Genomic DNA, 27910 nt, shown 5'->3' on the forward strand with positions numbered 1-27910 from the left:
ATCAAATTCTTATGATCTGTGAAAATCTGAATAGGAAATCTAGCGCCTTCCAAAAAATGACGCCAATGTTCAAACGCAAGTTTAATAGCCAGCAACTCCCGATTTCCAACATCATAATTCAGTTTGGTTTCTGAAATTTTTTTTGAAAAGAAGGCACAAGGATGTACTCCACCCTTGTTCTCCTGAGACAAAACTGCTCCGACCTCCACCGATGAAGCATCGACCTCAACCAAAAAAGACTTGGTCTCATCAGGCTGCATAAGGATAGGGGCAGAACTGAACCTCTCTTTGAGATACTCAAATGCTTCAATGGCCTCAGTAGTCCACTGGGCCGTATTTGCACCTTTCCTGGTGAGATCGGTTAGAGGTTTAACAATTACAGAAAAATTATTAATGAATTTCCTGTAATAATTGGCAAAACCCAAAAATCTCTGTATAGATTACAAACCAATGGGCCTAGGCCATTCCTGCACATCCTGAACCTTCACAGGGTCCATCTCAAAGCCCTCGCTGGAGACAATGTAACCCAAAAAACTACTTTCCTGCACAGCGAACTCACATTTCTCCAGCTTAGCAAAGAGTGAATTATCACTCAATAACTGCAAAACTTCACGTACACTTTGCCAATGGGACTCTAGATCTGGTGAATAAATCAAAAAGTCATCCAAATACACAACCACATTCTTACCAATCAAAGGTCTCAAGATGTCATTAATAAGGTTCTGAAAAAATGTAGGTGCATTGGTAAGACCAAAAGGCATCACCAGATTCTCAAAATGACCTACCGGAGTGTTTAAAGCAGTTTTCCATTCATTACCCTCCTTCACACGTAACAAATTGTATGCCCCCCGGAGATCAATTTTGGAGAACCACTTGGCTCCCACTAACTGGTTAAACAAGTCAGAAATTAACAGCATTGGGTAGGAATTGCATACGGTAATCTTATTAATTTCACGAAAATCCAGACATGGACGTAAACCGCCGTCCTTTTTTTTAACAAAGAAGAATTCAACTACCACAGGCGACTTAGAAGGTCTAATGTGACCAGCAGCCTGGCTAGTCTGTATGTACTCCTCCAAGGCCTTTCTTTCAGGGATAGTCAGATTAAACAAGCGACTTTTGGGAAGAGTAGCACCCGGAACAAACTCAATGGCACAATCATAATCCCTATGAGGAGGTAAAACTTGCGACTCCTCCTCCGAAAAAACCCTCTATAAATCTTGAATAGGTACCGATAATTCCCCTTTTTCCACAGCTGCAATGCGACCATTACAACATTTATCATAGCACTTCGGACTCCAAGACTTAATCACATTAGTAGACCAGTTCAATAAAGGATTGTGCAGTTTTAACCAAGGCAATCCTAGAACAACTGGAGAGGGTAAATTATCCAAAACAACCAAGTCCAAAATTTCTTAGTGAACTGCATTGATAGTGAGGGGAAATGCAGCACTCTTGTGAGTAATACATTTCAAGGGAGTGTTATCAATTGCAATCACAGAAATAGGTGATGACAAAGGTTTGGATTTCAATATAAGGTTTTCCAAAAACCCTTTATCAATCACATTAAGTGTTGAACCACAATCCACAAATACCTGAAATTCAATCAGTACTCCCAGAAAGAAACACTCCTGCAGAGCATAAACAAGCAATACGGGCGTAACTGACCTTTTTTTTTTCTTTACTTAAACGACGCTCAGAATACTTAATCAAATTGTAAGCTTTACCACAATAAAGACACAATCCCTCTGCGAATCTCCGATCTCTTTCTTGAGAGCAGAGTGACATCGCCCCAACCTCCATCGGTTCCCTACCGTCAGAGCAGATTTTCTGGGGACTAGGACCTGACATTACAGGAGTCTTTATCTCATTGAGCCTGCACCTCAGTCTCCTGTCTATACGAACAGCTTACTGCATAGCTTCCTGCAGAGTCTCAGGTGCAGGGAATGCAATTAGCAAATCCTTAACCCTTTCACTCAGACCAGCAAGAAATAAACATCTCTGCGCTGAATCATTCCACTTAACTTCTGAAGCCCATCTCCTGAAGTGTGTGCAATAATTTTCAACATCATCTGACCCCTGATTCAAACGTCTAAGTTCTGATTCAGCAGATGAGATTTGATCAGGATTGTCATATAATAGCCCCATAGCAGAGAAAAACTCTTCAACAGACCTTAAACACGGATCATTAGGCTGGAGAGAAAAGGCCCACCCCTGTGGTTCATTGCGCAAAAGTGACATAATAAAACCAATGCACTGTGATTCTTTCCTAGAGGATCTTGGTCTCAAACGAAAATATAACAAACAAGCATTTTTAAAGGAAAAAAAATCTTGCTGTTTACCATAAAAACATCAGGCAGTCCTACCTTGGGTTCGACAAAATGCACTCCAGGACAGCTACTCACGTGTTGCTGGATCTCGGCCACCTCCAGAGACAATCCCTGCAGGCGTTGAGCCAATTCCTGGACGGAAACCATACTGATCCCCGAATTTCTTTCCTTTTAGTTTTTTAGGCTGGACTTACTGTTATGATCTGCAACAAGTACTAAGGAAAGATAGGAGAAAGCTGTCCCTGCAGTAAGACTAAGCTGAATCCCTACGATGTAGCGGGCTGCCTGTTCCTAGTGAACAGAACCGCCTTAGTTCTCGGCTAGTCTGAACGAAGACCTATAGAATTAAGGGAGGGGTCCCTAAAAGAACTAAGCACTGGAACAAAAATGGGACACCTCCTAAACAGAAGTTGTTGCAGAACACAAAAAGACAAACTGACAAAAAGTACTAGAGGTCCCAGAGGACCGAGCGAACTAACAGAGATAGGCACCGAAGCACCAGGCTAGCAAAACAGTCAAACAACACTGAAGTCCTGCACAGCCATAAGGGCGGAGCTGGAATATAAAGGCAGATGGTCACATGATTGCAAAACACAAGATAGAAAAAACTAACAGGAGGGTTCTAACAACATCTTGCTGACGGCACACTGGGTTAATATAGTGGAAGCCGGGAAGCAGTCGGACCTTGGGACAGAACACGTCCTCCTGATGCTGAGGATTGCGGGTCCTGGGTCAATCAGGGTTGCCCCCACATTCTACGGCTCCTACACCTCCTCCTCCCCTTCTTCAGCCTCCATCTCTGAAATGACCACATCAGTTGGAAGCTGGAAGCACTGCAGCACTACCTCTGCCAAGAGGCAACAGGCTGTGTTGAAGCTAATATACTTAGGGGACAAACCACACACCGCTGAAGAGTTGTGGAAAACTCTAAAAGAGCAGGCAAATTTGTGGCTGTCACCGTTGAACCTACAGTGTGACAATGACCGGAATCTGGTGGCAGCTCTGAAGCGAGGTGAGCTCACACACGAATCATGCCTGGCCCATGTGCTCAGCCTAGTGGTTCAGCGGTTTCTCAAAACCTACCTGGATCTGCCTGTCATAGTATGCCGCGTGTATGCCCATTTTAGCAAGTCGGTTAAAGCTTCCGTCGCCCTTGCCGTGCTTCAGCAGCGTTTGCAGCTTCCAGTTCACTGACTGGTGAGAGATGTCTCCACGCGTTAGAACTCAACTTTGCATATGTTAGGAAGGATTTGTGAGCAGCACAGGGCAGTTGTTGAGTACCAGCTTCAAAACGTCCTTCGGTATTCAGGTCAGACTCCGCACATAAGAGCTCAGGAGTGGGCATGGTTTGGATGTCAGACATATGTGCCATCCTCCAAAACTTTGAGGACTCCACCAAGATGGAGAGCGGCGATGGCGCCATAATTAGTGTCACCATCCCGCTTCTCTGTCTTCTAAAATGATTGCTGCTCACAATTAAAGAGAAGGCATTGCAGGCGGAGCACAATGAGATGGAGCAAGGAACCATACAGGGTGATTCCACACAGCCCAGCCTCATCTCATCCCAACGTGGATTGGGTAATAATGAGGAAGAGGAGGAGGAAGAGGAGGAGGAAGAATAGGAGCTAGTTTCCTGCACTACAGACGATACTACCCACACAACTGTCATACCGTCTGTTTAGCGTGGATGGCCTGAGGAGCAGGAGGAGGATGAAGAGGAGAGCATGGTCAGTCATCCTCTTGGTGAAGACACGAAAGTCTTGCCTGTTAGCAGTCTGACACACATGGCTGAGTTTATGTTACGCTTCCTTTCCTGTGACCCTCACATTCTCCAAATTTTGGGTGACAGTTATTACTGGTTGGTGACACTTCTAGACCCACGCTACAAGGAGACCTTTCTATTTCTCATTCCTGCAGCAGACAGGTCTGCTAAAATGGTGCAGTACCAGAAGGCATATATTTCGGAATTATTACAAAAATTCCCATCTGAAAATGCTGGCGGCAAAGGTCACAGTTCGTTGGACAACAAAGGAGTACAGGCGAGAGAGACACAAATGCAATCCAGCAGAGGCAGGGGAACACTGTCAAAGGTCTGGGAGAGTTTTCTCAGACCCTCCCATTGCGCAGGCTCTGATGCACAGGGTACTGTCACAAGGAGGGATAATTTTACGAAGATGCCGACCGTACCAACGTCCTCCGTGATTCCTCTGTGCCTTATAATTATTGGGTATCCAAGCTGGACACATAAGGGGTTAAATTAGCGTGCACTCTGTCTAAGGCGAGGTGCCGATGCAATGGGCTTGTTTGCCCTAGATACACTGTAAAGTTAATTCATCGCACTCTCAAAATTCTGATGATGCAAAGTTGCACAGCCCGACTCGGAGTCTTATTACCACTCTCACTGCACCACCACAACCACCACCCTCTACAACTGACCCCCTGAGGCTATACCCCTCCCGTTGGGGGTTATACTACCTGAGCTGCACACACACCACCAGCCTCAGCGGACCCTGCTGCAGCGGCGGCCGTAGTGACCGCAAATCAACGGGTGGCGTAGTCGACACTAAAGAACATCCAGTAACATCTGTAGGACTGCCACACACTGAGCTTGACACCCTGGGCACGGACCGGGTCACAGCCACTCGGAGACTACAACCCCCATCTGATCCGGCTCCGGGTATCCCCAACAACACTGGCCCAGGGGGCGCGTCAACTTTGGCGTAGTCGGCAGGATAACGTGCCCGCAACAACCGGGTACTGCGTGCCTGAAGAAAAGTACACCGTTACCTCAAAAAGAAGTCTCCTGCCGGTTCCGGAGGGTCCCCGCCATCGGGCCCCATCACAGGTCGTTTCCCGCCGGTTGTCCGCCATTTGCAGCTTTTTCCCGCCATCCATGGAGTTTCCCGCCACTGGGAGACGATTCCCGCCATTTCCAAAGATTTCCCGCCTTGGAAGAGCGGACGCCATTATGGGCGTGCCAGAGGGTGGCAAGAGGCCACCTCCCATCGTGGGCCAGGTCGAAGAATGGCGCCAAAAGCGGAAACCGCGCCCACCAACAGAGACTGTGATGCTGGAAGTGTCCATCAGCGTGAGAGAACTGCCCCTGGAACTGAAGTTGCCCCGGGACCACCCTCGATGTGGGCGGAGACAGAAGAAGAGAACGAAGATGGGTGCAGCCTGGAGGAGTCTGGAGAGAGCGCACCCGGAGACAAGACGTCTGGAGGGAGAGTCAGGCAGCACCGACCCAGTGGTCAGGAGCCTGTTGCAGGTCGCCACTCCAGAAAACCTGCTGGAGATTCTAGCACAGCTCCCCTGAGATCGGGAGTGTGCACAGACTGCGCTGGAGGGCCTCGCACAGAGGTTGGCCCGGGTACAGCGAGAGACGTTGGCGGAGTGGAGCCGAGAGATGGCCCAGCAGACCGAGACTCGTCAGCGGAGCACGCCACCCGAGACGAGGAGACAGACTGCCTCTGAGGATGGCGCAGGAGGACTGAAGGCCGGAGACGGCGCCGAGAAGGGAGCCGAACGAATGGAGGCAGGTAAAGGGGACGTCACTACCCCGAGCCGGGAAACCGCGTGCCTGCCCCAGCTCCCCGTCGCAGAGCCCGAAGTACCCCCTGCCGTGCCCGTCGCTGCAACGTCACCGCCGCAGACTAGGCCTCAAACGGAAGCCGCGACCCCTGTGACGTCACACGCCTCGACCCCGAGCGTGGCCAAGCAGGAAGTACCATCGGCCTGGTCGCAAGGCCTAGTACCCCCGGGCGACGCAATACCAACAGCGCCCCCTACCTCCGCGGAGCCCCCGGCCTGGTCGCAGGGCCAAGTAACACAGGGCGCCGCCGTTCTTACGGTGCCCTTTACTTTCAAGGTGCCCCAGGCCTGGTCGCAAGGCCTGGTTAACCCGGGCGCCGCTACCACCACTGCGCCCATAAAAACAAGAGTGCCGCACCTGGGTGAAGACCTGTTCGCCCAACATACGTGCCCGGATGGGCAGCCCTTCGTATGGCCCCAGGAATACATCCAGCTGGAGCTGCAAAAACCAAGGGCCATGTGCGAACCCCTGATCCCGGCTCCAAAGCCCATAAAGAGGATCTCGCCCCCGCTAGAAGAGACCCAGTTCGAGTGGGACCCCACCGGAGAAGACCTCATGGGGTTCACTCAGGAGACTCGGGCGGCCGCAGCAGAGCGTGCAGAGTGCTGCCGCCAGCAGCTCGAAGTCTTCGAGAGGGAGCGGAGAGAGAGGCGGGTCCGGGAACAGCAAGCGCAGATAAGGAGCGCGGAGCAGAAGAGCCGGACCAGGAGGAATCCCCGTGCAGCTCATGGTCCCCCTTCCACCGGGACTGTGATAAAATTCAACATGCAGCACGGATGGGGCTTTATCAGAGACCATCATACCCCCGGCGACGTCTTTGTGACCCGCAGAGACGTAGAAAGCCATCTGCTGGAGGGACACAGAGGTCGTGACCTGTATGTAGGGGACGAGGTCACCTTCACCCGGAACAAGTGTGCCAAAGGGCCCTACGCCCTCCATGTGCATCGCCTGACGGAGGAGGAGCTGCGGTGTGAGGAGGAGCAAGAGGACCTGGACGGGTCTGAAACTGAAACTGTCCACAAAGAAAGAGCAGGAGGACGCCGTCGTTGAAGTACGGTAGAGAGAGACTGTATAAAGTTACCCGTCAGGGTATAAGAACTGTTCTAGTTAAAATATAGTCCCCGTTGGGACCAGCCAATTGAACTGTTAACCCCGTGTGTCCCTATTCCCACTGACCGAGGACTGAGAGCGGTCATTCCTCCCTAATACCTGGCCGAGGACTGAGAGCGGCCATATCCCCTTGTATATAGTTGCGCTTCCTAAAGCGCCCCCTACCGGTTTTATAGGAAACCGTGTTTCTTCAAGAGACTGTCGCACTTTACCTGGTCACAAGTTGCACCGTGACCGGAGGTACCAGAAGACAAGAATGTTTCTAATGAAAAGTTTTATATGATAGTTTATTATGATGTTTATGAAAAAAATTGTATGTTTTGGATGTTTTTGTTTATATCTTACAGCCCGAGGACGTGCTGTGATTTACCAGGGGGGAATGTAGCACCCTGAGGATTCGGCTGCTACAGGGGTATTACACCTCAAGCCAGAGGTGTGGTATTCCACTCCCGGGTAAGGATGGAGTGTGGAACTGAGCTCAGTAGGCTGCATGCACTACACACATCCCATTTCCGAGGAACAGACCGACGGTACTCCCACTAGAGAAATGTGCAGGTACGACAGTGTCTGTTCCTGGCTGGAGTGGGAGGGGGGTGGAACATCCCAGTAGTGTAGGGGCAGATAGGGGGAGCAGTCTGGGTAGTGCTAGGAGCTCATTGGGTGCTGGTCACCTGAGCTCACACATAGAGGGAGTATATAAGGTGGGAACCATCTTAGATCAGGGTCAGTCTGTCAGTCTTTTGTCAGAGCAGAGCAGAGGAAGAGAGCAGAGGAGAAGAGCAGCTCCAAGGCCCAGAGAGAGAGAGGAGAAAGAAAGACCCAGAGGGGGAGAAAGAAGGAACTCCAAGAGCCCAAATTAGATCAGAGGGTGAAGAGTTGGCAACAGGGTGCCGGATCCCAAGCTGGCAGAGGCTACAGCACACCTTAGCCAGGAACCGGAGGTCGTGGGCAGGATCGATCTGCCACGATCACCCACTAAATCCACCCGGAAGGCAGACCAGGAATAGGGTCAGGGAACCCAGAGACAAGGGTTTACCACCAAGAGGCCCGAGGGAGCCGGACATAGGTGGATCCCTGGTGGAGAAGGCCAGAGAAGAGGACAAGACAGAAAGGGAGCTCAGGACCATGCTCCAGAATCACCTGGGGGTTGGCCGAGTCCAGGACCTGGTGGACGCAGCACGGCTCGGGTGGTCACTTAAGGCCGGAGTGACCAGAACAACTGCAGTAAGTAAACAAACCCTGAACTGCACAGCCCGACTCTGAGTCTCATTTCCATCCCCGCTGCACCACCACAACCCCCATCCTCTGCAACTGACCCCCTGAGGCTATACCCCTCCCGTTGGGGGTTATACTACCTAAGCTGCACTCACATCATCAGCCTCAGTGGACCCTGCTGCAGCGGCGGCCGTACTGACCGCAATTCAACGGGTGGCGTAGTCGACACAAAAGAACATCTAGTAACATCATAAGGACTGCCACACACTGAGCTTGACACCCTGGGCACGGACCGGGTCACAGCCACTCGGAGACTACAACCCCCATCTGATCCGGCTCCGGGTATTCCTAACAGCACTGGCCCAGGGGGCGCGTCAGAAGCACCTGGGGGTTCAAGTTGCTCACCAAACATCTACAACCCCTGGCAAAAATTATGAAATCACTGGGCTCGGAGGATGTTCATTCAGTTGTTTAATGCTGCTGAAAAAAAGCAGATCACAGACATGGCACAAAACTAAAGTAATTTCAAATGGCAACTTTATAGCTTTAAGAAATACCAAAAGAAATCAAGAAAAAAATGTGGTACTCAGTAAGGGTAATTTGTTTCAGACCAAGCAGAGGGAAAAAATTATGCAATCACTCAATTCTGAAGAAAAAATTATGGAATCATGAAAAACAAACACACAAAAGAACATTCCAATACATCACTAGTATTTTGTTGCACCACCTCTGGCTTTAATAACAGCTTGCAGTCTCTGAGTCATGGACTTGATGAGTGATAAACAGTACTCTTCATCAATCTGGCTCCAACTTTCTCTGATTGCTGTTGCCAGATCAGCTTTGCAGGTTGGAGCCTTGTCATGGACCATTTTCTTCAGCTTCCACCAAAGATTTTCAATTGGATTGAGAGCCAGACTATTTGCAGGCCATGACATTGACCTTATGTGTCTTCTTTCAAGGAATGTTTTCACAGTTTTTACTCTATGGCAGAATGCATTATCATCTTGAAAAATGATGTCATCATCCCCAAACATCCTTTCAATTGATGAGATAAGAAAACTGTCCAAAATATCAATGTAAACTTGGGCATTTATTGAAGATGTAATGACAGCCATCTCTCCAGTGCCTTTACGTGACATGCAGCCCCATATCATAAATGACTGTGGAAATTTGCATGTTCTCTTCATGCAGTCATCTTTATAAATCTCATTGGAATGACACCAAACAAAAGTTCCAGCATTATCACCTTGCCCAATGCAGATTCGCGATTCATCACTGAATAAGACTTTCATCCAGTCATCCACAGTCCAAGATTGCTTTTCCTTAGCCCATTGTAACCTTGTTTTTTTCTGTTTAGATGTTAATGATGGCTTTTGTTTAGCTTTTCTGCATGTAAATCCCATTTCCTTTAGGCGGTTTCTTACAGTTCGGTCACAGACATTGACTCCAGTTTCCTCCCATTTGTTCCTCATTTGTTTTGTTGTGCATTTCCTGTTTTGGAGACATATTGCTTTAAGTTTCCGGTCTTGACACTTTGATGTCTTCCTTGGTCTACCAGTATGTTTGCCTTTAACAACCTTCCCATGTTGTTTGTATTTGGTCCAGATTTTAGACACAGCTGACTTTGAACAACCAACATCTTTTGCAACATTGCATGATGATTTACCTTCTTTTAAGAGTTTGATAATCCTCTCCTTTGTTTCAATTGACATCTCTCATGTTGCCGCCATGATTCATGTCAGTCCACTTGGTGCAACAGCTCTCCAAGGTGTGATCACTCCTTTTTAGATGCAGACTAACGAGCAGATCTAATTTGATGCAGGTGTTAGTTTTGGAAATGAAAATTTACAGGGTGATTCCATAATTTTTTCCTCAGAATTGAGTGATTCCATATTTTTTTCCCTCTGCTTGGTCTGAAAAAAATTATCCTTACATTTTTTTCTTGATTTCTTTTAGTGTTTCTTAAAGCCATAAAATTGCCATTTGAAATGACTTTAGTTTTGTGCCATGTCTGTGATCTGCTTTTTTTCAACAACATTAAAAAACTGAATGAACATCCTCCGAGCACCGTGATTCCATAATTTTTGCCAGGGTTTGTATAAAAATTCCTTGAGGGGTCTAGTTTCCAAAATAGAGTCACTTGTGGGGAATTTTCACTGTTTAGGCATATCAGGGGTTCTCCAAACATGACATGGTGTCCGCTATCGATTCCAGACAATTTTGCCTTCCAAAAGTCAAATGGTACACCTTCCGAACTTTACCGTGCGCCCAAATAGTAGTTTTACACCACATATGGGGTATCAGCGTACTTAGGAAAAATTGAACAACACATTTTGGGGCCCATTTTCTCCTGTTACACTTGTGAAAATGCAAAATTTGGGGCTAAAACAACATTTTTGTGGGAAAAAATAAAATGTTCATTTTTACCTTCCACATTGTCTTAATTTCTGTAAAGCACCTAAAGGGTTAATAAACTTCTTGAATGTGGTTTTGAACACTTGGAGGGGTTCAGTTTTTAAAATGGTGTCACTTTAGGGTATTTTCTGTAATATAGACTCCTCAAAGTCATTTCAAATGTGATGCGGTCCCTAAAAAAAATTGGTTTTGTTAATTTTGTTGGAAAAATTAGAATTTGCTGATAAACTTTTAAACCTTCTAACTTCCTAACAAAAAAATTATGTTTCAAAATTAATGCTGATGTTAAGTATACATGTGGTAAATGTTATTGATTAACTATTTTGTGTGGTATAACTATGTGGAATAAAGGCATAAAAATTGAAAGTTTGAAAATTGCAAAATTTTAAAAAGTTTCTCCAATTCTGATATTTTCAAAAATAAACACAAAAAATATCAACCTAAATTTACCACTAACATAAAGTACAATGTGTCCCGAAAAAAAATCTCAGAATCACTGGGATTCTTTGAAGTGTTCCAGAGTTAATACGACATAAGTTGACACTGGGTCAGAATTATAAAATTTGGCCTGGTCAGGAAGGTAAAATCAGGCTGGGTGGTAAACGGGTTAAATAAAAAATAATGGGATGCAGAGCCAAAATCATGAAGATTTAGTCACTGTTCCAATATATCTGGACCTAAATATAATAATACGTGAGGTCACAAAGGAACCTAAAGTAACCTCTAAGCAGCTAAAGGCATCTCTAATGTTTTTTGAGTCCACCATCAGGAGAAAACTGAACAGCAGTGGTGTGCATGGCATGACTGCAAGAAGAAAGCCACAGCTCTCCAAAAAACATTGCTGTCCATCTACAGTTTGCTAAACATTATCCTGGAAGAACCAGAATGATATTGGAAAAATGTGTTGTACATATATGAGAGCATAATAGAACTTTTTGGATTAAATAAAAAGAGTTATATTTGGAGAAAGAAAAAACACCGGATTACAGCATAAAAACCTAATGCCATCTATGAAACATGGTGGTAATAACATCATGGTTTGTAACTGTTTTGAAGCATCTGTAAAAGCATGTTTGGCACATTCTCAATTGTACCAGTAAATTCTAACAAAAAATGTCAGGACACCTGTCCATGAGCTGAATCTCAAGAGAAGGTGGGTCATGCAGCAAGACAATGACGACGCAAGCACTGTCGTTTTTACAAAAGGAAAGTTAAAGAAACGTAAAGTTAATGGTCTGGAATGGCCAAATCAAAGTCCAGACCTTATTCCTATAGAATTTAGTAAAAGAACTTGAAATGAGCACTTTGTGGGAAAAAAACTTTCAACATAAACCAAGATAACAGAGGCAAAGCTATATTTTGACTGTTAGTTTCATATATATATGTTTATGGTTCAATATGCATTCAAATTAAACCATAACTGTGACTCATCATAACTTAAGGTAAGTGGTATAGATAAAATAATGATAAATTCCAGAGGTGGTAATTGGAAAAAAAATCTTGCTCAAAAAGAAGTTTGGTGGATCACAATTTTGGAGTCTATGTCCCCAAAAGGTCTAAATGAGTCGATTAGTTTTGTTCCATTTTATAGGATATTTGGTTCTGGCTTTATGTGTATTAGGCAACATAATATTTTATTCATATGATTTAAATTTTATTTTAAGATGTTTAACTTTTTGTTTTTCTGTTTTTTGCTTATCGGTAGTTACTTCTCTAAGTCTGGAAACCGCAATCATCTTTCTTGTGTATTGGAAGGACCACACATATAAATATACTTACCTTATCCATTCTGCTAAATATGAGAGAGATAAAGAATCATTACTTCTGTGCAATCTGTAAATGTGTTTTTCACTAGACTTTATTATTTATTATTAATTTTATGATATTAGTGTACACTTAATGATATATATATTAACACATAGACGCATGATTTTTTCCTTCTATGTTTTATAGACACATTCACTTATATACTATCCAGTAGAGGAATATGCACATATTTCTTATGAATATATAGGGATGATATCTCATTTATTGATATTTAATGCAAGCTTGCACTTTATTTATTATCACATTATATTTTGTTAAAGTTTACTCTTTTTTTCTCCCTTTTTTTCCCCCTCTTTTTTTCTTTTCTCTTAAATTTTCCTTAAATTTACATGTGCTTATATAATTTCCCTAAGATTTATAACTATTAGGTCTAAGTAATAGATGTCCACTACCTGTGCGTTCCATTGTGAAACACAAATTACCATTAGTTACGCCCTGGACATTGCATCGGTCCAGCGTGGAATGCATGCCGTCGTCACTTCCTACCAGTATGCCGCGCTCCTTTTGAGATGCATATTCCGGGCGGAAGTGATGCTGGTGTACACCATGCATGGTGCAAATTGTTATATTAGCTTGTAATGTTTATATTTATCGATTTATTTAATTTTGATTGGCTAGACGATATATACTGTAAATAGATGGCCCTTCCCTACCTTCTGTGTTCCCTCGTGAAAGCTAGGCAAAACGCGTCGGGCATGTGGCAATGACTGTGGGTCTGTATCCTATGTACTTTTGCTTATTTTACCACTATTTCTCTATGTGATATTTGTATGTGTGGTTGATATACTACAAGTTTATCTGGGACCGATGCAATAGGCACCTTTTCTTTAAACCTTCTAAAATGTGCACTAGTCACTTTATTCTAATAGGATCAAACCACTTAGTTTATTACATGAATTTAACAACTATGGTATGTATTAATTCTTATTATATATTTATTTAGTTTTTTCACTTTGGTCCAGATTAAAAGTAGTCTTATGCATAAATATTAATAGGGATTAATTATTCACCCAACTATGATACTATCTCATATAGACTAAGTAGATACATACATATTCTATATCTTCTATATAGGAGTATAGGTCACACTCCCAAAATTACCACAATCTTGATTGAGGATTTTTTGTTATGTGTTTTCAGTTTTGTCTATTTGTAAATTTTAATATAAATAATACAATATTTTTGTATACAATTTAAAATGTTGTATGTGTGTCACATCTATAGGTTCTACATATAGTTAACAAGCTAAATAAAAAAATCCAAAAAAACATTATGAAATTGAGCTTTTTTTGCAATCTCAACGCACTTGCTTTTTTTTTTTACATTTTCCAATACACTATGTGGTAGAATGAATGGTGTTATTCAATGTTGTTATAATAATATCATAATAATAATTTTTATTTTTATAGTGCCAACATATTCCACAGCACTTTACAATTTTAGGGGGGGGGGGGTGGCTCGAACAGACAAAAAGACATTACCAAATAAGCATAACTCAGATATTAAAAGGAGTGAGGGCCCTGCTCGCAAGCTTACAGTGAGGAAATATTGGGGACACAAAAGGTAAAATGTACAAATATTTTATAATACAGCCATAATATGCTAAATAGGGTAAGTACATAGCACTACATGAACTGGTCGCCAGCTAGTATGTGTACAGTACAGACAGAGGCTAATCAGTGCATGGATGGTATGAACATGATTTTGAAGAAAATTTTGATATGGGCCAAACTGGGACAGTTTGTTAAGGTGATAGGCCAGTCTAAAGAAATGAGTTTTTAGGGCATGCTTAACCCCTTAAGCCCCGCGGGTGGTTTGCACATTAATGACCGGGCCAATTTTTACAATTCTGACCACTGTCACTTTATGAGGTAATTACTCTGGAACGCTTGAACGGATCCCCCTGATTCTGAGATTGTTTTTTCGTGACATATTGTACTTCATGATTGTGGAAAAATTTCTTCGATATCACTTGCGTTTATTTGTGAAAAAAACGGAAATTTGGCGAAAATTTTGAAAATTTTGCAATTTTCAAAATTTGAATTTTTAAGCCCTGAAATCAGAGCGATATGTCACACAAAAGAGTTAATAAATAACATTTCCCACATGTCTACTTTACATCAGCACAATTTTGGAACCAACATTTTTTTTTGTTAGGGAGCTATAAGGGTTAAAATTTGACCAGCGATTTCTGATTTTTCCAACAAAATTTACAAAACCATTTTTTTAGGGACCACATCACATTTGAAGTCACTTTGAGAGGTCTTTATGACAGAAAATACCCAAAAGTGACACCATTCTAAAAACTGCACCCCTCAAGGTGCTCAAAACCACATTCAAGAACTTTATTAACCCTTCAGGTGCTTCATAGGAATTTTTTGAATGTGGAAGAAAAAAATGAACATTTAACTTTTTTCACAAAAATGTTACTTTAGACCCAATTTTTTTTATTTTCACAGGGGTAACAAGAAAAAATGGACCGCAAAATTTGTTGTGCAATTTCCCCTGGGCACGCAGATACCCAATATTTGGGGAAAAAACACTGTTTGGGCGCACTGTAGGGCTCAGAAGGGAAGGAGCGCCATTTGACTTTTTGATTGTAAAATTTGCTTGAATAATTAGCGGACACCATGTTGCGTTTAGAGAGCCCCTGTGTGCCCAAACATTGGAGCTCCCCCACAAGTGACCCCATTTTGGAAACTAGACCCCCCAAGGCACCTATCTAGATGCATAGTGAGCAGTTACAACCCCCAGGTGCTTCACAAATTGATTCGTAAAAATGAAAAAGTGAAAAAAAAACACTTTTTCATTGTTACGAATCAATTTGTGAAGCACCTGGGGGTTCCAACTGCTCACTATGCATCTAGATAGGTGCCTTGGGGGGTCTAGTTTCCAAAATGGGGTCACTTGTGGGGGAGCTCTAATGTTTGGGCACACAGGGACTCTCTAAATGCAACATGGTATCCGCTAACAAATTGAATGGAAAATCGGCTCAAATTGTGAGCGGACACCACATTGCGTTTGGAGAGCCCCTCTGTGCCCAAACTTTGGAGCTCCCCCACAAGTGACCCCATTTTGGAAACTAGACCCCCCAAGGCACCTTTCTAGATGCATAGTGAGCACTTGGAATCCCCAGGTGCTTCACAAATTGATTCGTAATAATGAAAAAGTGAAAAAAAAAACACTTTTTCATTTTTACGAATCAATTTGTGAAGCACCTAGGGGTTCCAAGTGCTCACTATGCATCTAGATAGGTGCCTTGGGGGGTCTAGTTTCCAAAATGGGGTCACTTGTGGGGGAGCTCCAATGTTTGGGCACACAGGGACTCTCTAAATGCAACATGGTATCCGCTAACAAATTGAATGGAAAATCGGCTCAAATTGTTAGCGGACACCACATTGCGTTTGGAGAGCCCCTCTGTGCCCAAACTTTGGAGCTCCCCCACAAATGACCCCATTTTGGAAACTAGACCCCCCAAGGCACGTTTCTAGATGCATAGTGAGCACTTGGAACCCCCAGGTGCTTCACAAATTGATTCGTAATAATGAAAAAGTTAAAAAAAAAAACACTTTTTCATTTTTACGAATCAATTTGTGAAGCACCTAGGGGTTCCAAGTGCTCACTATGCATCTAGATAGGTGCCTTGGGGGGTCTAGTTTCCAAAATGGGGTCACTTGTGGGGGAGCTCCAATGTTTGGGCACACAGGGACTCTCTAAATGCAACATGGTACCGCTAACAAATTGAATGGAAAATCGGCTCAAATTGTTAGCGGACACCACATTGCGTTTGGAGAGCCCCTCTGTGCCCAAACTTTGGAGCTCCCCCACAAGTGACCCCATTTTGGAAACTAGACCCCCCAAGGCACCTTTCTAGATGCATAGTGAGCACTTGGAACCCCCAGGTGCTTCACAAATTGATTCGTAATAATGAAAAAGTGAAGAAAAAAACACTTTTTCATTTTTACGAATCAATTTGTGAAGCACCTAGGGGTTCCAAGTGCTCACTATGCATCTAGATAGGTGCCTTGGGGGGTCTAGTTTCCAAAATGGGGTCACTTGTGGGGGAGCTCCAATGTTTGGGCACACAGGGACTCTCTAAATGCAACATGGTATCCGCTAACAAATTGAATGGAAAATCGGCTAAAATTGTTAGCGGACACCACATTGCGTTTGGAGAGCCCCTCTGTGCCCAAACTTTGGAGCTCCCCCACAAGTGACCCCATTTTGGAAACCAGACCCCCCAAGGCACCTTTCTAGATGCATAGTGAGCACTTGGAACCCCCAGGTGCTTCACAAATTGATTCGTAATAATGAAAAAGTGAAAAAAATAACACTTTTTCATTTTTATGAATCAATTTGTGAAGCACCTGGGGTTCCAAGTGCTCACTATTCATCTAGATAGGTGCCTTGGGGGGTCTAGTTTCCAAAATGGGGTCACTTGTGGGGGAGCTCCAATGTTTGGGCACACAGGGACTCTCCAAATGCAACATGATATCCGCTAACAATTTGAGCCGACAATTTGTTAGCAGATATCATGTTGCATTTGGAGAGTCCCTGTGTGCCCAAACATTGGAGCTCCCCCACAAGTGACCCCATTTTGGAAACTAGACCCCCCAAGGCACCTATCTAGATTCATAGTGAGCACTTGGAACCCCAGGTGCTTCACAAATTGATTCATAAAAATGAAAAAGTGTTTTTTTTTTCACTTTTTCATTATTACGAATCAATTTGTGAAGCACCTGGGGTTTCCAAGTGCTCACTATGCATCTAGATAGGTGCCTTGCGGGGTCTAGTTTCCAAAATGGGGTCACTTGTGGGGGAGCTCCAATGTTTGGGCACACAGGGGCTCTCCAAACGCAACATGGCGTCCGCTAACAATTTGAGCCGATTTTCCATTCAATTTGTTAGCGGACACCATGTCGCGTTTGGAGAGCCCGTGATGTGCCTAAACAGTGGAGCTCCCCTACAAGTGTCCAAACTATACCCCTCAAGGATTTTATTAAGGTGTATAGTGAACATTTTGAACCCAGAGGTACGGCACAGAATTTGTTTACATTAGGTCATCATATTGAATAAGTTGTCATTATTCTTGAGCGCAAGTGCTCGCTACTTGAGTTTGCATCAGGTACTCAGGTATGCACTATGTACAGCTTGTGCTCGAGTGACATGCTCGAGTCCCTGCTCCGCATGTTTCACAGTTATTAGACACCCAAAAAAAAACATGCGGGGATCGCTCGTGCATGGCAGGCAATCCCCGTAAAGTTTTTTGGCCGTGAAGCATATGGGGCAGAGACTCGAGCATGTCACTCAAATACCCACGATACTCAATGCATACCAGAGCACCCGATGCAAACTCAAGTAGCGAGCACTTGCTCTCAACACTAGTCGCCATATCGTTATCTTTTTTTCTTACTTTTGAAAAAAATCCAAACCCCAGCCCTAACCCTAGCACAACCCTAGCCCCAGCACAACCCTAGCCCCAGCACAACCCTAGCCCCAAACCCAGCCCTAACCCTAGCCCAATCCTAACCCAAGAGTTTATTTTTGACGCCGTTCCTTGTGCGGTATAAGTGATTAGACGACTTTATTCTTCGGGTCGGTGTGATTACAGCAATGCCAGAATCATATGGGGTTTTTATGACTGACAGCAGTCACACACTAAAAGACGCATTTTTTGGAAAATCTAGTTTTTGCATCGCCATATTTTGAGAGCTATAATTTTTCCAGATTTTGGCAGACAGTCATGTGACGGCTCGTTTTTTGCGGGATGACTTGACGTTGTTATTGGTGCCATTTTCAGGCACGTGACATTTTTTGATCACTTTCTATTCCGATTTTTGGGAGGCAGAATAAACAACAATTCAGGAATTGTTTTTTTTTTTTTTTTATTCTGTTCCGCGTGTGGTAAAATTGATGAGGTAGCTTTATTTTTCGGGTCAGTACGTTTACAGCGGTACCACATTTGTATCATTTTTCTATGTTTTGGCGCTTATACACAATAAAAGCTATTTTATGGAAAAAAATATTTTTTAGTATCGCTTTATTCTGAGAGCTATAATTTTTTTATTTTTCGGCTGATGGATCTGTATGGCGGCTTGTTTTTTGCGGGACGAGATGATGTTTTCAGCGGTATCATTTTTATTTATATGCGTCTTTTTGATCGCGTGTTATTCCACTTTTTGTTTGGCGGTATGGTGATAAAGCATTGTTTTTTGCTTCGTTTTTTTTTTTTTTTTACCGTGTTCACTGAAGGGGTTAACTAGTGGGACAGTTTTATAGGTCAGGTTGTTCCGGACGCGGCGATACCAAATATGTGTACTTTTATTGTTTTTTTTTTATTTTTTTTATAATAATATTTATTGATGGGTACATTATATTTTTATTTTTGGTGTATTATTTTTTTTATTTATTTATAATATTTTTGCACATTTTTTTTTTTTCCACTTTCATACAGTTTATACACTTTATTACTTTGTCCCACTCTGGGACTTTCACTTTTTTTTTTCTGATCGCCTGCATGGCACAGGAATGGAGCACCATCCCTATGCTATGAAGGCTGTCAGAAGTGCACAGTGTGAAGATTGCTTGGAGATGCACTGCGCATGTCCAAGCAATCTTCCTGCTCTCTGGTGACCCGGATGTTGTCATGACGACATCGGGTCGTCATGGCAACACCCGGGAAGCCTTTGCAGACTGCGCTGGAAGCCGGAAGAGGAGGTGAGTATCGGCGATCACCTCCCATTGCCCCCGCAATGCCGCGATCGACTTCGATCGACTTCGATCGCAGCATCGCGGGGGTTAATGTGCTGGGAGCGGTGCAGGACCGCTCCCTGCACATAGTACCGGGTGTCAGCTGTGACAATCAGCTGACACCCGGCGGCGATCGCGCCCGCACAGCCTGTGTGCGCGCGCGATCGCGATGACGTACTAATACGGGTCTGGCTCTTAAGTCCCAGGGCACAGACGCGTATTAGTACGTCAGATGTTATTAAGGGGTTAAAGCTGTTGTTATTTATTTGCTAATAATGATAACGAAATGGTGTCAGATGAAAGTATATGGTTAGCCCAAAAGGCGGTCATTAGGGGAATTTTTTTTAAACGAGCTCCCTTTATTACAAAAGATTCAGAAAAAGCTTTACATAATTTAATTTCCCAAATTCAACAACTGGAAAAAAACAAATAAAGTTTCTCCTTCTAAACAAATCTCAGACAGCTTATCAAAACTCAGATTCCTACTTCAATCTAGGCTACTGTCCAAATATGAGAACAAACTGAGAAAGTCTAAAACTAGATTTTATGCCATGGGGGATAGAGCAGGAACATTATTATCTAGAAGAATTAAAAAGAAAGAAGCTAAAACTAAAATAGAGTTTTTAGAAGGCTCCAATAAATTAATTGTATGGAATCCGATTGAAATAGCAGAGACATTTACGGATTATTATTAGAAACTTTAGAACTTAAGAGAAGATACTGGTACTGTACAACCAAATAAGGACAGTATACAGTTAAATCTTGAGCATTTGAAACAGAACAATTAGGGTATCTTAATGCTCCTTTTTCCATACAAGAAATCCAAAATATCATAAGAACTTCTATAAATAATTCAGCTCTCCAGGCCCAGATGGGCTATCAAATGAATTCTACCATCAATTTACTGATAACTTATCCCCGTATTTACTTAGGATTTTTAATTACTGTCAGAGTACAGAATCTATAGCTCCAGAAAATCTTGAGGCTAGAATTATAATTCTTTTGAAACCAGGAAAATATTCTGGGTTAACTGAGAACTATAGGATTATTTCTCTTTTGAATTGGGATGTACAAATCTTTTCAGAATTAATAGCTTCTAGGTTAAGTAGGGTGATACCTTACTTAGTAGCCACAGACCAGGTTGGATTTGTGACAGGACGGCAAGCGAAGGATGGAACGAGTCGGATGATAAATGTAATTAAGATAGCAGAGCTGTCCGGTATTCCCAGTGCACTCTGGTCCTTGGATGCCTAGAAGGCCTTTGACAGATTGCACTGGGGATACCTGGAGGAAGGTTTCACAAAATTTGGTCTGATTGATTGGCTTTATGAGATCTGCAATTAGATCTTTCTACTCTAATCCTAGGGCAGCGGTTTCAGCTTTGGGATTCATATCTTCTAAGTTTAATATAACTAATGGAACCCGCCAAGGGTGCCCACTATCCCCAATTATTTTTGCATTAGCCATGAAGCCCTTGGCAGAGTCCATTCATGCTAATTCAGATATCTCAGGTATAAAGGTAGGAGATCTGGATCATGTAATCGGACTTTATGCAGACGATGGAATCTTAACGGATACAAATGTGGAGAAATCCCTCCAGGCCATCAACAGAAATTTGGTGAACTTTACTGATGTTTAAAATCATAAGCTTAATGGGTCTAATTCTTAAATTTTTCCTATTCATATTCCCTATTCCTACCGTCTGTATGGTTTTAGACACAATAATAATTTTTGGTAGACTAATAAAGATTTATTAATCACCAGAACATGCAATTAGTGTTAATAGATCTTCATGAGTAGAGTAGCTAAATAAAGTTATTAGTTTGAGCTAGAGGCAAAATTGTGCTCATAATTTGTTGAATGCCCAATATTTGAGGGGGAGGGGGCAAGCGTCAATATATATTATTCTAGCTGAACTTGATAGCTCTATTCTCTTTCCCTAATAGTGTTGAGCCACCCCCGCAATGTTCGGGCTCGGTTCGGTTCGTCAAACACCGGGATATTCGTGGAACTGTTTGTCGAACACCTTAGAACACTGTCGAACATCGTCGAACACAGTTAAAATCAATGGCAGGCAAACAAAAACACACAGAAAACACCTTCAAAGGTGTCCAAAAGCTGACAAACTGCTCAGAAGACATTCTCTTTAAAAAAAGCCGGCCGGCAATTCAGCATCGGTACCCGACAATTTAGAACAGAAAGAATAGAGCATCATACATAGATTAGATAGATAGAAACATGTCAGTCACATATATAAGAAGTACAGTGACAGTGTTGGTTACTGTACTTGTCATTTAGTGTTAAAGGATTTATTAAAAAAAAATAGTGTTTTCATGCACCGTCTCTTTAAAAAAGCCGGCCAGCAATTCAGCATCGGTACCCGACAATTTAGAACAGAAAGAATAGAGAATCACACATAGATTAGATAGATAGAAACATGTCAGTCACATGTATAATAAGTACAGTGATAGTGTTGATTACTGCACTTGTCATTTAGTGTTAAAATAAAGGATTTATTAAAAAAAAAATTGGCGTGGGGTTCCTCTTAATTTTAGTCTCTAGCGGAGGTTAAGCAGACAGCTGGGGCAGATGTTTGAAGCCTGGGAAGGGGGGAATACCCACGGAGCTTCCCAGGCTACTAATATCAGCCCCCAGCTGAATACCTAGCCTTTACTAGCTATTAAAATGGGGGACCCCCCAAAAAAATGACGTGGGGTCCCCCCTATTTTAATAGCTAGCAAAGGCTAGGCAGACAGCTGGGGGCTGATATTAATAGCCCATGAAGGGTGCCATGAATATTGGCCCCCTCCCAGGCTAGAAACACCAGCCGTCAGCTGCCCCAGAAATGGTGCATCCATAGGATGCGCCAATTCTGGCACTTAGCCTCGCTCTTCCAACTGCCCTGTAGCGGTGGCAGTGGGGTAATAGGGCTTTCAGCTGCGATCCAGCCTGTAATGTGAATGTAGCAGAGCTGGAGCCGTCCTGGGAACCATGGAAAGGTAAGGATGAGGTTGGTTTATTATTTTAATATTATTGCAGAAGACATTGGCTTCAGCTGGACTGAGCGTGATGGTAAGTATGGTTTAATTTAGAACATTAAAGAATTGTGTGTTTATTTCAATTAAAGGACTTTATTCTGGGTGTTTGTGTTTTTTTTAACTTTGACTATGGGGTTAGTAATGGGGGTGTCTTATAGATGCCTCTCCATTACTAACGTGGGCTTGATGTCAGCTGGCATTATAAGCTGACATCAACCCCAGCCCTATTACCCCACTGCCACCGCTACAGGGCAATGGGAAGAGCGAGGCTTAGTGCCAGAATTGGCGTATCCTATGGATGCGCCATTTCTGGGGCGGCTGATGGCTGGTGTTTGTAGCCTGGGAGGGGGCCAATATTCATGGCACCCTTCCTGGGCTATTAATATCAGCCTCCAGCTGTCTGCCTAGCCTTTGCTAGCTATTAAAATAGGGGGGACCCCATGTCATTTTTTTGTGGGGTCCCCCATTTTATAAGCTAGTAAAGGCTAGGTATTCAGCTGGGGGCTGATATTAGTAGCCTGGGAAGCTCTGTGGGTATTACCCCCTTCCCAGGCTTCAAACATCTGCCCCAGCCGTCTGCTTAACCTAAGCTAGAGACTAAAATTACGGGGAACCCCACGCCAATTTTTTTTTAATAAATCCTTTATTTTAACACTAAATGACAAGTACAGTAATCAACACTATCACTGTACTTATTATATATGTGACTGACATGTTTCTATCTATCTAATCTATGTGTGATGCTCTATTCTTTCTGTTCTAAATTGTCGGGTACGATGCTGAATTGCTGGCCGGCTTGTTTAAAGAGACGGTGCATGAAAACACTATTATTTTTTAAAATAAATCCTTTAACACTAAATGACAAGTACAGTAACCAACACTGTCACTGTACTTCTTATATATGTGACTGACATGTTTCTATCTATCTAATCTATGTGTGATGCTCTATTCTTTCTGTTCTAAATTGTCGGGTACCGGTGTATGCCGCTGCTGAATTGCCTGCTTTTTATGTTTCACTGTGAGCACTGTTCCCATCGATTTGGGCAACCACTGTAATGCCACAACCACCATGGCTGTGGCATTACAGTGAGTGGCAGACAATCCCTGCATGATGTGAAAAAATCCTGTTACGCTTTTGGTGCACGAACAGTTATCCAACATAACCTCGAACTGCCGAATATTTTGCAAATTGTTCGCGTTTGTCGAACGACTCGAACACCGCCCAAAACAGCTTGAATTTGAGATTGGCGAACAGTTCTAGTCGAACACTGCTCATCTCTATTCCCTAATGTCACATTGGGTTGTCATTGCTGATGCATATTTCATTAAGGACTAATGCAGACGAGTGTATAAATCCGATGGGTGCTATCTGATTTTTTGACAGCACACTGACCCATGTTATTCAATTGGGCTGTTCAGAGGAAAGATTTTTCACTAGGTCCAACTATCTGTTAGTAAAAAATTCCAGCATGCTCTTCTTTCTTCCGAGTCTCGGATGATTGCCCATTCAAGTTTATTGGTACATAAAAAAAAAATCGAATCCCACACGGAGCATGCGAGCGGCTTTCCATGTTTACAGATACATTTCTGTTCTAAACCTGTAGCCAAGCATTTTTGTTCCCCTGATCAGTGTGGCACCCCAGGGGTCTGGTTACCACAGTAATAGAAATATTACGTCTGAGAGCAGGTGGGAGGTTTCCTGGTCAGGAGCCCTTAAACATGCAACACCTCCTGTCCCAGGCCAGATAGGGGAGGAACCTGCCCTATATAAACTGGATCTGGGGCGGGGTTAGTTAGTCAGAGCCTGGAGTGAAGTTCTAGACACAGGGCGAGAAACAGCTAGGAGCTTTGTAGGAACAGGAGCTGAGTGCCAGGGACTGGAAGCAGATATATTGCTCGTCCTGGCTGAAGAGACTACTACTGGACAATGGAGTTCGAGGCTGTGAGAACCTCTAAGTCCAGCAGCAGAACCCAGCCGGCAGGGGATTCCAGGTCCTCTGGCCATAGATGCCCGGAGGATCAGTCACAAGGAAGGGACCAGCACCGCCATCGAGGAGCGGAGGCTATCAGAAGGCCCCAAGTCACCAGCCATACGGGTGAGTACCACATGGTATACTCAGGGACGTGGGCTACTTCCACTCGCTTACATCAAGGTAGCCAGGAAGAGTGCAGATAGACGGGGAGGCCTACAACTTCACCTGGCCAGGGGAACTCCTGCTTGCTCGCAGACTGACCAGGCCCCTTATGCAAGCCAGTACTCCCGGGAGGGTCTGCCTTAATATCATCAGTAAAGACCCTGAACTGCACTGCAAAGACTCTGAGTCATTCCTGCTTTCTCATCGCATACAGCACTACTAGTACTGGGACGCCCGCGCACAATCACTCCCATCATCCACGTACCCTGCCCTGAGGCTATACTCTTCCCGTGGGGAGTTATCCCATCCTTTGCTGGGCACACCACACCAGCCTCAGCGGTCTGCCTTGCAGCGGCGGTACACCCTGACCGCAATCCACGGGTGGCGTAGTCGGACGTTAAACCACAAAAACCCTATAAAGACTGCCACTGGTTTGACCACCCTGAGCCACGGGACCGGGTCGCCGCCACGGAAACTACAACCCCCAGAGACCCGGCTCCGGCTATCCCACACACGTGCACACTTGGCCCAGGGGGCGCGTCAACTTTGGCGTAGTCGGCAGGATTTCGTGCCCGCAACTACCGGGTACTGCGTGCCTTGAAAAGACTGTCATACCTGCCGTGGTGAAGGTTCCCGCCATCCGGAGCCGTCTCCCGCCATCTTCAGAAGTTTCCCGCCATCCGCAGCTGTTTTCCCGCCATCCGCAGTCGTTTTCCCGCCATCGGACGCCATCTTCGGGACGCCGCGCGGGAAGAAGAGGGGCGTGGACGCCGAAAGTGCGCGAGAGCTGAAGCTCCGCCCCACACACCGACGCTGCGCAAGGTCCTGGAAGGGAGAGAGAGCGACGCTGACGTCACCAGGACGCGACGCAAGGTCCTCGTCCGAAGCAGCACCAGCGGAGCCGCGGCCTACAGAAGAGCATCGTCGGAAGGTAGGCCACACTTAACTAGGGCGGAGGAAGATGACGGACATGGAGGGACCCTCTACCACCAGCGCGGCCACTGCCGCAGTCATGCCATTTACAATGCCTTACATCCCCGGAGCGGCCAGGCTGCCCCAATACTCAGGGGAGTCGCATACCCTACGCGACTTTAAAGAGAGACTGTACAGCCTATTTAAGGTATACCCCCTGACGGAGGGCCAGAAAGTGAGCATATTGATAGGCCAGCTAACCGATGCAGCCCAACACGAAGTAAAGTCCTGGTCAGTCAGGGACAAGGAGACTGTGAAGGAGATCTTAGCCCGTCTGAAGGACACTTTTGATACCCGCACCTCAGCCGAGATCAAAATGAGATTTTATGGGTGCAAGCAGCGGGCCCAAGACAGTATAAGAGACTATGCTTTGAGTTTGCAAGAGGCCCTGGGAGCCATTAAACAGGCAGACCCTGACAGTGTGCGGAATGCAGATGAACTGTTAACTGAGCAATTCATTGAGGGTCTGCTGTCCAACGCCCACCGAACCCAGTTGCGTGCAATGGCCTTGCAGAACCCTGGTTTAGACTTTGCAAAGTTCAAGGACAGGGCCATCCGGGTGCTCCGAGAACCGGCACCGGGTAGCGCTGTAACCCACCGGCGCCCTGCTATTACCTATCATCAAGAGGCGGCGCCCTTGTCTGCAGAGCCTGTAGGAGCTGGTGCGCAGGCTTTGGACAATAACCCTGCTACAGACCTGCACCATCAGGTCCAAGAGCTAACTAAAAGCGTAGCCGCGCTAACCCGAATTGTGTTGTCTTTATAGGTCTCTCCTCCAGGAAGGATCAAGCTGGCCACCAGTCCGGAGGATATCCCGTGGCACCAACAGAGGAGGATCCCATCGTCCAGAGGAAGACCCAGCGACAGATACAACGAGGACGGACAACCCATCTGCCGCCGCTGCAATCAACCCGGACATATGGCAAGGTACTGTCATTTAAACGGGCACAACCTGGGGCAGAGGGCCAACCCCCAGGCATAAGATCATCAGGCCCATCGAACTGGCATGATAAATACGTAGGGGGATGTCCGGTCTTGCCTGTGGTACTGGATGGCATTCCCATGAGTGTCCTACTAGACACTGGGTCACAGGTGACTACCATCCCGTATGTGCTCTTTAAGCGGTACTGGAATGACTCGGACATAACCCGCTACCCAGGTGACGACCTGAGTATCATCGCCAGCAATGGTCAGCCCGTGCTGCAGGTGGGGTTCAAAGAGGTGACCATTAAGGTCGGTAAGGTCGAACTGGCGGCACAAGGACTGATTGTTGTGGACATTGACCGTCATGAGAGTCACCCTAGAATAACCTTGGGAACTAACGTGATTGAAAATTGTCTTGCAGAGGTGATTCTCATTTTACAGCAGGTTGCCAAGAACGCCAGTTCCAGCCAGCAGCGTGTCCTCCATAAAGAGATTCGGGCCCTGATGAAACGGCAACAGGTGGAATTATCTGGTGGTGAGATTGGTAGCGTGAGAATGTGTGACCCGTTCCCTAGTGCCATGCCGCCGAAAAGTGAGATGATGATATGGTGCCGGGCAGCTATTGGTCTGAGAGGTAGAGACTACCAAGCAATGGTAGATCCCATCTACTCAGACAGTAGGCCCACCATTTTGACGGCACGGGGAGTGGTCGATGTACGCCATGGGAGGGTACCTGTCCGCATCGTAAATATCGAGGAGAGAGAAGTACACCTGCCCCGGTATTCCACGCTAGCCAAATTGTTCACCATAAACCAAAATTCTGTAAAGGCCGTAGAACCCTTGCCTCCACCTCAACCAGAGGAAGATAACTGCTCTAAGAAACAAATGGAGGACTGGTGTCAGCAACTGCATTTGGGTACTGACTCCACTCCCTCACACCAAAAACAGGGAGTCTACCGGGTGGTTCAGGAGTACGAAAGAGTCTTTAGTAAACACCCGCTAGACTTTGGGCGAGTAAAGGGGGTAGAACATCACATCCCCACAGGAGACCATCCACCCGTAAAGGAAAGATACCGACCTGTACCCCCTGCACACTATCAGCATGCAAAGGGGATGTTGCGGGACATGAAGGAGGCTGGGGTAATCAGGGACAGCTGTAGCCCCTGGGCAACTCCACTAGTTCTAGTGAAAAAGAAGGACAACACAATGAGAATGTGTGTGGACTACAGAAAGGTCAACCGTATCACACACAAAGATGCGTACCCGTTACCTAGAATAGAAGAATCTTTAGCTGCATTAAAATCTGCTAACTTCTTCTCCACTTTGGATCTTACTAGCGGGTACTGGCAGGTTTCTGTAGCAGAGGCAGACAAGGAGAAGACTGCATTCACCACCCCGATGGGTCTCAGCGAATTCAACTGTATGCCGTTCGGGCTCTGCAACGCACCAGGAACCTTCCAGCGGTTGATGGAATGCTGTCTGGGACACCGGAATTTTGAGACGGTCCTGTTATACCTGAACGATTTCATCATTTATTCCAAAACCTACGAGGACCATCTAAAACACCTGGCAGAAGTGTTTGACGCCCTGGCAAGCTATGGC

This window comes from Phyllobates terribilis, unplaced genomic scaffold (genome assembly GCF_046119375.1).
Source record: "Phyllobates terribilis strain yellow unplaced genomic scaffold, ASM4611937v1 Scaffold_4__5_contigs__length_816908805, whole genome shotgun sequence".
NCBI classification, from domain to species: domain Eukaryota; kingdom Metazoa; phylum Chordata; class Amphibia; order Anura; family Dendrobatidae; genus Phyllobates; species Phyllobates terribilis.